This window comes from Mustela nigripes, chromosome 12, assembly GCF_022355385.1.
Source record: "Mustela nigripes isolate SB6536 chromosome 12, MUSNIG.SB6536, whole genome shotgun sequence".
In the NCBI taxonomy this organism is placed as follows: domain Eukaryota; kingdom Metazoa; phylum Chordata; class Mammalia; order Carnivora; family Mustelidae; genus Mustela; species Mustela nigripes.
This window is the reverse complement of record NC_081568.1, coordinates 27,841,292-27,857,048: the sequence shown is the minus strand read 5'-3', so window position 1 is coordinate 27,857,048 and position 15,757 is coordinate 27,841,292. Positions and strand designations below refer to the sequence as shown.

Sequence of the window (15,757 nt, the reverse complement as noted above, 5' to 3'; positions counted from 1 at the left end):
CCTTGATGCATGTTTGGGGAGGTCTTGGTTGTAGAAGGATTTCCCCTCACACAGGGCACCGCTGGTGTCTTCTCATATTCATACTTGAGGGTGGTACAAAAATTGATTTTCACTATTTTCTGCCTCCCTTAGAAATTCTTATGAAGCAATCTTCAGATTCTGTGCTTATATTTGCTTTTGCATTTTCAGATTGAAGTAAATTTTCCTTAAAAGTTTTAAATGTATGTTACCTTGTGGATTAAAACATAGTAAAGAAAACAGTACATATCCAGGATGGCCCCAGACACCCTAATTTTTAATTGGTTAATTCTGGGATTATGACCACATGTTGAAATAATTCAAATGGAGGATGAAGCAGCTACTACGAAATACTCCATGCAGAAGTGGCAAGAGGCCCACCCTTGCTCATGTCAAGATAAGATTTTCTAGGTAGAATGCAGAGCTGGTGGCAGGTGTCTACCAGGTTCTGTGAGTTCTCGTGTTGTATGATGTCACCTACAGCCACAAGCACGTCCATTAAGACATGCGTGTGTGTGTGTGTGTAATTCAAGTTTTATTTCTGCAATTCTTATGAAATCTCTGAAATTTGTCTCTGTAATAATTCCTGAAAGGCAGACCTGAAGCTTTCTCTGTGTTGTCATTAGAATAAATAGCCAAGACTCTTCCCCCTCATAACCAACGAAGGGACCAAGGAATGAGGCTTCCAGCTGATGAGTCCTGTTCCCACTCTCACCCTGTCATCCTGCCTGAACACTTATAAATCAGAGAAGCCAGCTCTGTGCCTACTCCTTCCTAAGTTCCACTTTCATCCAAAGAATCTGATCCAAGGCAGCCGGTGAACCGGGCTGATGCCTCCAGTCTCTTTTCATTGAAATCTTCTCCTTGGGGCAGACTGTCAGCATGGCCTTGATGGTATGGACATCTGATCTCATCATTCCCTGATTCAGATCCTTTGTTGGTTCTCCTTGCATGGGATATAGCCTTCTGTGATTTGTTTCTGGTTACTACTTCCAAAGGTAGCTGGAAAACTCTGAAATAGACCCACATAGACATCTTTAGTTGATTCATGAAGGTACACAAACAAGTCAATGGGAAAAGAAAAATCTCCCATCAAATTGTACTGGAACAACTGATATCTGAATGACTTATATTTTTTCCTTAATAACATACACAAGAAACATTGACTGTTACTATGTACCATATACAAAAACTAACTCATAGTGTATCATCAACCTAAATGTGAACACTGAAGCTATGAATATTCTAAAGGAAAGTCATCCTAGTCTTATGATTGCACAGATTTATTATTCATATCACACAAGCTAAAATCATAAAATAGGGACGCCTGGGTGGCTCAGTTGGTTAAGCAGCTGCCTTCGGCTCAGGTCATGATCCCAGCGTCCTGGGATCGAGTCCCACATGGGGCTCCTTGCTCCACAGGGAGCCTGCTTCTCCCTCTGACTCTGCCTTCCACTCTGTCTGCCTGTGCTTGCTCCCGCTCGCTCTCTCTCTGACAAATAAATAAATAAAATCTTTAAAAAAAAAATAAAATCATAAAATAAATACATTTGATAAGTTGGATTTTATAAAAAGGAAAAACTTTCCCTCTTCTAAAGACATGTACAAGAAAATAAAAATGTAAGTCATCATCTGGGAGAAAATATTGCAGCACATTTCTCAGACAAAACCCTTGTATATAGAATATCCAAACAAATCTCACAACCAGTACAGAAATGAACAAAAGGTTTGAGCAGACAATTCTCAAAAGAGGATATGCAAAGGGCCAATAATCACATGAAAAATTACTTGACACATTGGTGATTAGAGAAAAGCAAAATAAAACCACAGTATCATAGCACACCTACTAGAATGAGTAAAATTAAAAAGACTGATGATATGAACAGTTATAATGCAAGGAGACAGAGCTACTGGCACTCGTATCTGTTCCATTGCTGAGGGGAGTGGGAAATGGTGTAGCCACACACAGGAAAATTGCTCTGCAGTTTTTCAGTTCAGCCACACTGGCCGCATGACCAAGACATTCCACTTCTAGGTATTTACTCTGGTTAATGAAAGCCTATGTCCACTTGGAAATCTGTACACAAATGTTCACAACAGCTTTATTTATAATAGCCCCAGAAAAAAACTACATGCCCATGAAAAGATGAATGAAGTAGCATTTGTATTATAGTTATATAATGGATGCAGCTTGTTGTATACAAATTATACTTAAAATTGATTTGAAAATCTCTAAGTGTGAGATGTGTTTTTCAGTGTCACTCTGTTGAGTCCCTTAAAATGTAGTATTCAAGAACTATTGTTGTATTTGAACATAATTAGAAATTCAAATACATTTTAATAATTTCTAAAATAGAGCTAGTACAGTTTGGAAGAGAGAAGAGAGTGTGTGTAAGAATTGGAGTTACTTCTTGAAGAATCAGACTAAGTGATCAGATACATGTATCAGACTTAATTCAAGTTTATTTTGTGAGTGGGACCTAGAGTTGCTCCATAATTATAACCTAAAATAACACATTTGAGAAATGATAAACACAGGTAAAATATTTAATATGTTGATCTTTGATGGGCATGAAATAGGACACTCAGTATCTGCATACAAAATACATGTATTTAGAGGTACATTTTAAGATGCTGATATAGAGTTCAATCTGTCATTTATGTTTCCCTTCATTATGTAATGATTCTTCTGCTTATCTATTTCTATATTAGCATCAGTCATGATCACTTGTTGGTTCCTACGGTAATTGACATGGTTCCCCCCATGTCAATCTTCTGTTGTTTGGTTTATCACACCCTTGGGGTACCTGGGTGGCTCAATGGTTTAAAACCTCTGTCTTTGTCTCAGGTCATGATCTCAGGGTCCTGGGATCGAGCCCCACATGGGGCTCTCTGCTCAGCGGGAGCCTGCTTCCTCCCTCTCTCTCTGCCTGCCTCTCTGCCTGCTTGTGATCTCTCTCTCTGTCAAATAAATAAATAAAATATTTTTTTAAAAAATCACATCCTAATTGCAGGCTACTGGGAGATAGCTATTTGTACAAGTGTCAACCAATTACCCTTGAAAAAGGAGGTAAATGGAATACTTGTTGTCTTAAGCAAATTTCTACCTAGTCCAAGGAACTAGCTCTTTCTAGATTTCATATTTTAAATGTCCTTAACATGAGTGCGTTTTACCCAGTTCAACAATTTGATTCAGCCAACATCAACTGATTTCCTATTTGTAACGAGGCATCATGCTGGGAGCTTTGAAAGATACAAAGATGATGCAGAGTTTCCTGGTCCTCTCATGTGACTTCCCACAGTCTTACTGATTTATTAGTTGAAAAGTAGACTTATCTGTCATTGGCAGTGCCTCTTGTCTCATGGTCAGTTTAGCTTAGTAATCTCACTTAGTGAAAATGAAATGATACTGCTTAGTACCTCGGGGTCAGCTGCAGTAAGTAAGGAGGGATGCGTTTGGACAAAAAGCTAATGGTGTGTGGGGAAGACTCTGGGAACTATCCTGGGGTGAAGGTGGGTGCCACATCAAATACCCTGCCAGTGTCAATAGTTTTTACTGCTTGGTGGGTGTTGTGTACCTTTGAGAGGGGCTTTCTGAAAGCAACATTTATCCTAAAAGAGAAACAAAGGACTTATTTTGCAAGTGGCCCTTCTTGCTCCTCAAATCACACGCCGACGGAAATTCCTTCGACCAAGGCAAGTCCTCCTTAAAATCCCCAGAGAATATTACCTCTTTGATCTCCAGGGCGAGGGTGACAAGTGGACAAGAGAAATGTAATGTCCTCTGTAGAGACAGTAGACATCAATGACCACACTTGTCTGAGAATCCGTAGAATGTAGAATGCCAGACAGAGGGTGGAACTCCTGTCCTCATCATTAGAGTCCTGGTTTCTTTGGACAAGTTCATGACAGAAGCGAGAGAAGGGGCGGATGTCACGGGTGCCAGGAGGGAGGAGAGCTGGAGTTAGGTACCTTTTCTGAACAGGGCCCTAGGCTGCTTCTAATCTGGCAAACTCATCGTGAGCAACAAGTGTAAGAAGAGAAGGGAAGTGAGAAGAAAGGAGAAAAGAGGTAACCAAAACAGGACAGAATGGCATCGTGTCAGCTTGAGCTTGTGGAGAGCGAGGGAGGACTTTGAATCACTTAGAATAACGTGGCGTCTCCTGTGTGTTGAGGTTTTCAGCGTCACCTGAGAGAGAATGAGACACCCCAGCAGGGTGCCGCCTGGAGACAACAGAAGGGCGGGAGGGGGTGGCCTGAGGGAGTAAGACAATTTGCTGAACATCATTTGATACAACAAACGAGGTAAGTTTTGATGCCGTCCTTGAAACCAAACAATCGCCAGGTACCCTTCTGGCAGCCTCCGCTCGGCGGGGAGCGGCTCGGGCTTTCACCGCCAGCGCGTTTCCTAGGCAACCAAAATGTAAACTTGAGAAAGGGCAGGGCCAGGGAAGGGATGGACAGTGAGTTGAGCCAATCAGGGTGTGACTCTGCTTCTGGGAGTCCAAGCCCCGTGCACTGAGCGCCAAGGGCGGCCGGAGCGGGTCGCGGGGGAGGGACGCGGAGGAGGCCTCGGGGGATGCAGGGGGGCTGAACCCGCCCAGGCGCACACCCCGGAGCGCGTCCGTAGTTTCGGTTCCCAGCAACTGGTGGCCTCAGGTTAGCATTGAAGGTAAATCAATGTTTTTGAACTATTATGTTGGCTTGATCACTTTGGTTAGTTTTAGCTAAAGAAAGAAAGAAGGAGAGAGAAGACGAAAGGTGTTACTTTCTAAAGAGAAAACCAGCAGTTGATGAGACTTCTCGGTTGTCAGTCTGGGGAGGAAATAGCGTGGTTCTGGGAGACGATTGGTCATCTTTTGAGAAGAAGAGCTCAGATAAAAAGGTACAGAATCAATTTTATTCCCTAAAGGGGAGGGCAGTACACATCACTGAGCAGTCACTAGGTGTAGGGTACTGACGTGTGAAGCGTTTGGGTGAATTGCTTCATCTAGCCTGTATGACCATTGGAAACACAGCTTCGAGGTGAAGCATCTCCAAGTCATTAATGCCATCAAGAGATTGAGCTTTGATTCAGACCTTGGTTTTTCCGGCATTGAAAGATATGCTATTTCTGTCATACCCTGCTGAACTGACCACTTAGACAGAAAACAGCAGTAGGCTGGACACTGCTTGCTAGACGTTGTCGAGTTGATTTGATTGGTCACAAAATTGAGAAGGGCCTTATTAAACAGCAATACTGTTTATCTTGCCTTCAGTCTCTAGGGTGTAGTTAAATCATACTAAGTAGATGAATTCGTTTCCAGTTTTTAGAGCTCCTATTTATTTATTTGTTTGTTTATTTTTTACCAAAATCTCTTTACTACAGAAATGTCTCTATTTTGTAACTGCATCTTAAATACCGAGATTTAAATTGTGGACATGTATTTCTATTTATATGTAAATAGCGGTGATCTAATAACAATCTAGTAGCACCCTGCTGAGTGCTGATGGTATGACTGGAGACACAAAGTTTACAGCATTTGCCCTTAAGAACCTTATAGTCTAGTAGGAGAGGCAGTTCTGAAAGCGGAGAGTTGCATCGTGATTCAGCATGGACACTATCTGGGTTTTGCGCAGATGGTGCAAAGAAAGACGCAAGCTGTTTCCCTCTGGTGAGAGTGGTTATGCCAGGCTTCACCATAGTGACTATACGAAGAAGAACAGGACTTTTCTAGGCCAACAAGTGAGGAAAAGTGTTCCTTAACACAGGACTGCATGTATAAAGGCACAGGGACAAAATGCGATAGTGCGCGTGGGGAATGTGAATGGGTATAAATGCAGAATAAATTGTAAAGAGGTGGAGAATTGCTAGAAACCAGGCTGGGGAGACAGGCAGGGCCGGTGTCTACTTCAAATGCGAAGATGTTTACTCTTTACCTGTACACAATGGGGAGCCATTAAACCTTTAAAAAACTTAAAGGTTTTTAAAAAGTCTTTAAAAAAGTTTTTAATTAGAGTTTGAAGTTCAGATTTCCATTTTTAAAGATGGCTATGACAGTCATCTGAAGGCTGGTTGGAGAGGGGAAGACTAGAGAAAAGGAATCAGCTAAGAGGCAAATTCAATAGTGGAGATGGGAGGTGACCAGGTCCTGGACTTAGGTGGTATCCATGGCAATGGAGATGAGGGAGGGAACAGAGAGGCAAGGGGTGTCAAGATGGCGAAATTCTACAGTATTTGCCTGCTGATTCAACACAGAGGGGAGGAGTCGTCTAGGATAATGTTCAGTGGATGACCTGGGGAAATGGTGGGATCATTTCCTGAGGCAAGGAATAGGAGGAAAAGATAATGAACTTGGCTCTGGAACATTAAACTTGAGTTGCCTGTAGGTCCTTGAAGCACACACATTTTGTGGGGAAAGCTGACTGTGAAGCTAGCACAGTGCATGAGTTGGAATAAAGACTCAGGAGCCATCGTGCTGTCAGTAGATGGGGCTGAAAGGGCTGTGGGATGGTATGAGAGCATGAAGAGGATAAATAACCAAATCCTGGGAGGGAGTAGCATTTTAGAAAGGAGCCAAAAGGCAAGGGAGAGGCAAAATAGGTCAGACCTCCTGAGACAAAGGGAGACAGAGGAAAGTAGATTCATTGAGAGATTAGTTTTAAGAAGGAAGAATGATCAACAGAGTCAACTGCTGGGCAAAGTGCAATAGGTGAGGAGTGACTGTTGGTGGTGGTAATCAGGTGGGCAGTGCTTCCTGAGAGAAGGCTCAGTGGAGGGACGGCGGAGACCAGACTGCAGTGGGCTGAAGTATGGATGGAAGGGAAGAAAGTGGAGAAGCCAGAGACTCCTCCAGGTAGTGGGCTTTGAAGGGCGAGAGCTGGAGGCTGTGTACGGTGGAGGGATCACTGCAGATTCATGGACTAAAAGGAGGAGCTGGTGGAGGGGAGGGAAGGGGCATAAATGGGGGCTGAGGGTTGAAGAGGGGTTGGGATTTGTGTTTTAGGTGGAGACCATCCTCAGCTGGGAGGCAATTCTCACTTCCTACAGGGCAGGGAGGACAAAGTCAGGATGGTTTTGGAGATAAATACCTGTACAGACTTGGAGGAGGTGATGCAAGTGAGTTCATCTCCATTTTTACTGTGATTTTCAAGACAAGGTGTGGAGGAGCGTGGCATAGGTTGAGAAGATTGAAAGAGGAATCTAATCAATGTCAAACTAATATTTCAGGGTTTGTAGACCAGAGGTCTCTGTGGCAACTATTAACCTTTCCTGCTGTAGCATGAAAGCAGCCAAGGATCATGCATAAACAAATGCGTGTGTCTGTTTTCCAGTAAAACTTTATCTACAAAACTGGATGGAGGGGCAAATTTGGCCCACGGGCTGTGGTTTGGTGTCTCCAGGTCTAGATCATTTTCGGGTATGTTGGTGTAAACTCAGGGTCTTCTCGACAACTGCCCAGGGAATTGTGGATCTTAGTTTCTTTGGGGAAACAGAGGTTGAGAGCCCAGAAATCATCAACGTACTCACTTTTGATTCCAGGATTCGCACTGGTGTTCTCCGTCAGGATGATATGGTGGCTTCGCAGGATGTTGTGGGAAAAACTGATCTGGAAGCGCTGACATAGTTTCTAGAAGGACTCTATTTCTTCTGCCAACTGTGGCAGAACCTGTCAATTTTCCTCTTCTTTATAAACACAACCTGAAGGATGGCAAAGTACCCAGCCCAAAATTAGGTTTCTTAGCTGTCTTAATCTGTTTGGAGTGCTCTAGCAAGATAGCACAAACTGGGTAGCTTATAAAAACAAAAGCTTATTTCTCATAATTCTGTGGGCTAGGAATCTAAGACCAAGACACCAGCATGGTTGGGTCCCCTACCTGGTGTAGAGCCATCACCTTCGTGCTACTGCTCAGGTGGTAGAAGGGGCAGGGGATTTCTCTGGAGCTTCCTTTATGAGACACTAATCCCATTCATGTTTTACCCTTGTGAATTAAGTACCTCCCAAAGTCCCCACCTCTTAATACCGGGAGTTAGGACTTTGACTTATGAATTTTGGAAGGGTATGAACATTCAGATCATAGTGCTAGCCGCCTTTGAGGGACTGGCCAATGAGATTTCAGTGGAAGGAGTTGGGTGCCATTAAGGAAGGAGGTGGGAGCCATTAAGAAGGGATGACTCAGCTGCCAAGGGCACACTCCTTGTCCTCACTCTTCTCTGCTGCCTGGGGTGTGGATGTAATGGTGGGAGCAACAAAGGTTCTTTTGTAACTTGAAGCAACTCTGAGGATACAAACAATGGTAAAGTAGAAAGATGGTAGTTCTTTGGGACATAGACTCTCTGAAATGCCTCCAGACTCCTTTACATGAGAGGAAATAAACCTCTGTCATATTCACAGACAATTACGTGTTTCTGTTATGAGTAGCTGGACATGATTTCTGTCTGATACGCTAGCTATGCAGATACTGTCACTCTGACATTGGGTTTTTATCCATTGGTGCTTCTTGGTTTTCTGGAAGTATCAGTTAAAAAGCCTGCAAGATGCAAATAGTTGGCTGGATTTCTAAGTGGCTATAAAATAAACATTATATGGACAAAGGACCCCAAAGGAGGCATTTTCAGTGGCCGTAAAATAGTTACTTAAGTGATTTTGGTTTCTAATGTTGCAAGAATACAAATGGTACTCAGACCTTTATTCCCATCTAAAAGTAGTAGAAGATAGACATTTGGGGTTTGTCTCTGCAGTGGGTTTGAAATCACTGAGGCCAAGGTCTCACGGTACCTGAAAAATGGGATATTGGAATGTTGCCTGGTTGGTTCTAAGAGCATAGTCACTAAAACCAGGGAGTATGGAATGAAAGTTTTATTTTTCTTTTGTCTTTTTTTGTTTGTTTGTTTATTTGTTTTTTTTGCATTTTGTACACAAATCCAGCCAAATCTTTTCTTACTTTTGTGTAGCTTAGGTCTTTTCTTACTCTGCCTCTTTAAGATCTTTCATGTAATAGGCTGTCTGACCGGAATAGATTGCAAGCGATTTCCTGGTAAAAACCCCAGAGACTAAAGGCAGAGAAAGATGGAGAAGGAGACAGCAAGGAGAGTGTTATTACACCGCCTCCTGCCTCCAGAGATTCCCTAGAGATGCTCATTATAAGGATCTCGCAAGCCTGGGACCTTTGGGCTTTAATAAACTGGTATCACATTGTGTTAGTGATATGGGTTCTTGAGTATAAGGCTGAAGAGTATTTCTCACTTCTTTGTAGCCAAAAATGCTGCAGAGGTTGCTGAATGCTGATAAAATTCTGTGGAGAGAGCAGATTGTAATGGAGTCACTTGATCTCCTCTTGACTGTTTCTCGGGGGAGCTTCTCTCCTCACATTGGATTGCTAGTTATTTTACCTGGGTAAAGGTCAATATCTAAGGTCAAGCCAAGCTCTGTACACAGAAGCTTTTGCCAACTATATCAGTTAGAAATACTTTTGACTATGATAGAGAACCTGACTGACAGGTTCCTCAGGACAAGAGCGTGGAGTCAGGCAGTTGCTGACTTGGTACAGCAGCACAGTGACAGTAGGGCTTTAAGTTGGTATCTGTGATTCCCTTGGCTTTTTCCTCATGACTGCATAAAGGCTGCTAAATCTCTGGACATTGCGTTCTTGTTCAAGGCAGGAAGAGGCAAACGAAATGGAAGAGTTCTCCTAGAGCTCTCGATACTTTCAATTGGGTTTCTGGCCAGAACTCATTCACGTGGCCACCCAACTGAAAATGGAATGCAGCAGACAAAGGAGATTGGAATGACTTTAGAATAAGCCAGTTGCAGTGTCTGGAACATCAGATGTAGTTCAAATTCAACAAGGTTAAAACTACTCTGAGGACTGGAAACTCCTGGAAGAGACCTTGGCTGTCCCATTTATCACTGTGTTGTGGCACATAATGGGTGTTCAGTAAACAGACATTAACTTCAGGACCAGGACCAGGGTGAGGCAAAGCAGGCACCTAGGGCACAATATTTAAGGAGGCACTGACTCTTAGGTTTGGACAAGTGCAATGTTGACATTTGCACCGTCTTGAGATGAAGGGCCTCCTTAAACATGGCACCCTAGTCCCCTACCTTACTGGGCCTGAATCCTGGCCCTGGTTGAATTAATAAAATAAAATTTCAAGCAGATGTATGAAGTAGACACTTTCCAACACTGATATTTATAATGCATTATTCTCAAATCATGCCATATCATAAACAGTAACACGAGGACTTAAGTCACATCCCAAAGAACAGCAGAGAGAATAAAAGAAAGACAATGATTTAGCAGACATGGGCTCTAGAGAAACCTGCCAATTGACAAAGGCTAAAGCAGGAGTTTTAAACATCTTATGAAAATGTATTTTGGCACAGAGAAAACCTGATAAGATGCCAGACTTCAGTGATGTCTCATTTCCAGTGTGTTCTTATCATTAAAGTGTAGATCTGCATACCATCATACTTCAAATTGATGTGGAAATTAACAATCCAAACAAAACCCAGATGTTTCATGTATTCATAGGTTGTGGAGCAATTTAAAAAATAATTTGTGGGAATGGGGTGCCTGGGTGGCTCAGTGGGTTAAGTCTCTGCCTCCGGCTCAGGTCATGATCTCAGGGTCCTGGGATTGAGCCCTGAGTCGGGCTTTCTGCTCAGCAGGGAGCCTGCTTCTCCCTCTCTCTCTCTGCCTGCCTCTCTGCCTACTTGTAGTCTCTGTCTGTCAAATAAATAAATAAAATCTTAAAAAAAAATAATTTGTGGGAAAAGACAAATATAATGGAAGATAATCAGCTCAGTAGCTTTGATTTTGATTTCGGAAAAAAACAAACAAAAAAGAAAACCTCAAAAAACAAAACCAATACCTTGCGCATCACTCTGCTAACTGAGCAAAGGCCCTGAGGCAGGAGGGCGAGGGGTTGTGTTTAGGACCCCCTTGTGTGGCCTGGCTTGGCCCTGTGCTGTTGTCCCCTTCCCTCGTCTGCAGTGAAAACCTTCGAGCCCTCCAAGGCACTTTCCTCCTTGGAGCTCTGGCTTTCCTTCTCCTTTCAGGGACCTTCCCTGAATTCCCAAAGCAGTGTCTGAGCACCGGAGCATCCCTGTTGAACATGGGGATGTCGCCAGAGCACATTCAGGTGTCCGCGCTGACTCTGCCACTGCCCCTGGCACTTTCTTGGTTGGGCAAGGATCTGGGTTCTCTGGGTTTATGCCAACGTCCTGGAATAGGGTGACAATGTTTGATAGAACCAGCTGCCCGAGGCCATGAACTCCTGCATGTAGAGCACTGAGCCACAGACATGGCCCCCGGAGTGGTTTGAATTATGGTTTAACACTTCTCCTTGTGCCTGAATTTTATCCTGTGTTACGTTTCAGTTCTCCTCCAGCCCTGTCACTCAAGGTCTCACTCCTGCCACTAGAGGGATCCTGTAGCTCCTGTTGCTTCCTTCTATTCTCAAACTCGGGTGCATCTTAAAACCCTCTGAAGGGACATCCTGGTGGCTCAGTTGGCTAAGCATCTGACTCTTGATCTCAGCTCAGGTCTTGATCGCAGGGTCGGGGTTTTGAGCCCCATGTTGAGCCACGTGTTGAGCCCCGTACAGATCCCTGCCATCACACCTGGAGATTTTAACTTCCTGTGCTTGGGGTGGGGCACAGACATTGAGTCATCAACAACACCTCTGGTGCCCTTGTTGCTCCTGGTGCTCTAGTTCCTTCTCTCCGCCAGGGGGGATCAACCTCGGGACTACCGGCATTCTGGACTGGAAGATTCTTGGTTGTCAAGGGCTGTCCTGTGCTTTGTAGGAAGCTTAGCAGCATCTCTGGCTTCTACTCACTAGATGCCTGTAATACCCCAGACCCCTGCGGTGACAACCAAAGACGTCTCCAAACATTGTCAAATATCCCCTGGGGATGGGGAGGGAGGGCAGAGTGGGTGAAATCATACCTGGTTGGAACCATAGCTCTGTACCTGCTCCTGAAGACTTAGCACCGTCCCTTGTTAGTAGCTAGAGATGCTAAGGGTCTGTTTCACTGAACTGAGCTCAAATGGGTTCAATGAAGGATCCCCCAGGACATCAACAACACTGACCCACACCTGTGATTAAACTTGGGGTGAGTGCAGGTTCCCAGGACTCTACTGCAGAAACTATGTCTTTCCTCAAATCATCTGGGTCTTTCATTTCAGTCTCAGAGGGGCATCTTCTAGCCTCCTGCTAGGCTACTTTGAGCTACTGGGAGCCAGTTCATGACAGAGGAGCATTTTCTAAGGGAAACTCTTGAGGAACTACAGGATTTTGCCATCTGCTACATAACAGGAGCTAGTTTATTAAACGGATTGGAGTCAGTAGAGATGGTTTGATATTTCCCTACTATTGCCTTCAAACACGATATGTTGAATGTCCTACCCTATCCCTGGATGACATTTTAATTAGTAAAAGGTGCACTGAGTCTAAATCAAAATTTGAGTCTTACATTCTGTTCCCAAGTAGAGACAATCTAAAACCCCCCACATGTCCCCATCCACATAGGGATGGCCCTTAGGCACAGGATCATCCCCACAAAGTCAAGATGGGGAAAGGTTTGGCTTGGATGTGGGTTTGAGAGAAGGTCAGTAGGTCTTCCATCTTCTAAGGGTGAGTTCGAAGCTCTACAGTTTAAGCAGCAGCTACCTACTCTGACATTGCCTTGCTCTTTTCTTTTCTCTAAATAGAAAAATGTTTAAAATCACACAGAGCTATTATAGCAACTCTGGGTCCCTTGCTATTGAAATGGTTAATGTAATGGCACAGGTACTTAACGGTTACAGAAATGCCTCAAAAGGTTTTTAAGGCAAGATTCACTACATGGCCTGGCTATGGGGAAAATGGGCTTGATAGCATGAAGTCTTTCCAAAGACTGGACGGCTCTGCTGGCAGTTACTGTTTTCATGGGGCTGGGCTTCTGTGACTTCCTCAGTAGGACAGTTCCCTCACAGTCCCCCTGTCTCTGCACCCCAAGCAGTGGGGTGCAAAGGAGGACTTTCTGGGCAAAACCATGTCCCATCATCACGGTGAACATCCCTGCGCAGCCAGGGGAGGCCAGCCTGCTCTCCCTCCTCCTCCTCAGCCCACAGCCTCCTCCTCTCTGTTCCCTCTACCACGGTTCCCTAATTCAGTTTCCCCCAACACTTCCAGGCTAGCTTTCCCTTTCTCTAAAGTTTGTCTGACCTGACTAACCCTGCTGCAGTTCCCTCTGCACCTTCCTGCAACCATCTTTTTCGTGAAAGAGGAAAACCAGAAGTGTAATGTCACAGAAAACAGAGGGTAGTGTGCTCTACAGATGAGACGTTTCCTGTTTTGTGTCAGAGGATGTGGAAGATCTTGGTGCTCTCTCTGTATCGGTGTCTGAATAAATGACTCCTGGGGCTCTCTCTTTGGTTTTAAGATCCACCTCTGTGTGTAAGCTGTTGGGTGTAGTCTCATGAGAGAGAGACAGAGAGAGACGGAGACCTCTCTCCGCTTACTGCCACGAGAGAATTGTAATTCAGCTTATGGCCGCAAGAAGGCACCAAAGGTTCAGTTTAAATCTGTCCCTGAACCCTGCAAAGAGGACTTCCTGAGACACTTGAAAAGACAGACCTCCATGCAATTTTACCTGTCCATATCCTGTCTCACAATGATTCATTTAAAATCCAAGCAGAGCGTTTTGGCAGGGGCAGGAGGCTGTGCAGTTGGACAGTGGGATGAGGGAGCCTTAACTAGCTTCTGTGTGAGGAGCCCCAGTGACCCTTGCTGCAAAGTTTCCTTTGGCTTTGCTGCTGGAGGCTCCACCTGGCCTGTGCCCCACATCTCCAGGTCCCTCCCTATATTTGCTCTGTGAACGTTCCTCCTCACCAGCTGGGGGAGTGTGTGTGTGTGGGGGGGTGTTGGCAGGGTCGTGGGTGGTTGATCTCTGCCAACCCTGAGCCCTCCCTCTCCTTCACACTGTATATTTGAGTACTCTCCATCTCAGATCTCTTTCCCTTTCTCTGTCCCTGCTGCCAGTACCTCCGCTCAGTCAGCAGGATCTCTCACCTGGCTGTCCCCAGTCTGTGCCATACTGAATCCGAGGGCTCTTTGACAACAAACTGTCACTGCCTCGTTAAAGTCCTTTGTCGTCTCCTGTTGCTCTCGGTACAGGATCCAAACTGCCCAGCTTGTGTCCCAGGCTCCTTGTGATCTGATGCCTGCTTACCTTCTCAGTGTCATCTTTCTCCAAATCTCCGCTTTCCATATTTCCTCCCTTTCCCAACAAGGGCTTCATCACACCACCCGCCCACCATTCTGCAGTCCTGCTAGAATACTTGCATTTCTGTAATTATACCACTTTCTCTTTCGTTTGGGCCTTGGCACTCTGGAAGTGTACGGTACCCTTCCTTCTTCTGCCCCCCACAACCCTAGCCTGGTTAACTACTCTTTCCTTTAGGATAAAAGACAGCCCCTTCTCTGAGAAGTCTTCAGAAAACCCTGCTCGAAGTCAGGTTAGCTACCTTCTTCTGATTTGTGGTGAGGGAGTAGTAGGGTTGCTCTCCCCCACGCCCTTACTCCCTCTTCCCCAGTCCAACCCAGTGACCTGCTCTAAACTAAGCCCTTAATAAACATTTGTTGGAGAAAGGGACCCAGCCCCCCTGGGGAAATGCGCAGACGCGGTGCCAACACTAGGTGGCGCTGCGGCCCCGTGCCTAGGGAGGGCATGCTCTTCGGCGGTCACCAGGCCGGCTCCTAGAGGCTCAGGGAGGGTCTTCTGCAGTCTAGGGACGCTTTATGTCCTGCAGTGATGTTAAGTGACACACCTTTGGGGAAAGACTCTTGCCCAGGTGCCTGGAGCCTTAAGGCAAGTTCCGGAAGTCCCGAGTGTCGTCTTTCATCACCAAAACCCTGCCTTGTTGGGTTTTCTTTGAAACCCCCCAGTTCTTACCAAACTTTGTTTCCTGTCCTGCTTAACCACGGGACTTCAGTGGTTAATCTTCAATCAAATTTAAGATCCTGTGCTGTTCAAGGAGTTGCTTCTCAGAGTCATCCTTCCTCTCTGACACTTGTGACTTGAAAACAGCGCACAGAACATACATTTGTTGATGAACCAGGTAACTAAGCGATGGATGTGAATGGTTAACTCAGGCATTTCAAGAATCATGGCAGGAGGGAATGGACTTCTTTTTACTGAATATATCAGAGTCAACCCCAGAGGCCACCATGTGCATGGTCGCTGTGTGGGGTCGGGCACAGGGGATAAAACCCGCAGGAGGCTTTCCTGAGCTCTGCCCTGCTCTCCTGTGGATGGGAACCACCTACTGTGCTTTGAGATTCTTTTATCTTACTTCACAAACGTGGTGAAGTAGAAGGAGCTCTGCTGAAACGTCAGAAGACCTACGTTTGGGTGTCAGCCAGGATCTGGGAGCAAGTTGTTTTACCAGCACATGCCTCAGTTCCCCAGTCTGCTGAAGGAGGAGGGGCTTGGGGTGACCTCATGGTCCTAAGGGTGTGTGAATTCCTGGGAGCCACACCAAAGGCGCCCCCCCCCCCCCCCCGTTTTTTTAGGGGAAAAAAAAAAACCATAACTGTAACTAGCTCACGGGTTTTTTTTTTTTTTTTTAATTGAGGTGAAATTTACATAATGTGAAATTAGTCATTTAAAAATATACTGTAGATTCCTAATGTTGTGCAACCACCATCTGTATCAGGTTCCAAAACATTTTCATCACCCCCCCTCCCGCTCCTCTAAAAAACTCCACT

At 45.0% G+C, this 15,757-nt stretch overlaps 1 protein-coding gene across 6 annotated transcripts in view; it reads left to right on the top strand.

Moving 5' to 3' along the window:
• The first annotated feature begins 4,578 nt into the window (after positions 1 to 4,578).
• Positions 4,579 to 15,757, top strand: part of CAPSL (calcyphosine like) — a 30,196-nt gene continuing 19,017 nt past the window's right edge. For 2 of the 6 annotated variants that reach the window (XM_059416487.1, XM_059416484.1), the window contains exon 1: positions 4,580 to 4,690. The gene's annotated coding sequence lies outside the window, so the exon portion shown is untranslated. Of the gene's footprint in view, positions 4,691 to 4,718; positions 4,904 to 15,757 lie in introns of those variants that run through there. The other 4 variants (XM_059416488.1, XM_059416483.1, XM_059416486.1 and 1 more) reach the window with 4 other exon arrangements.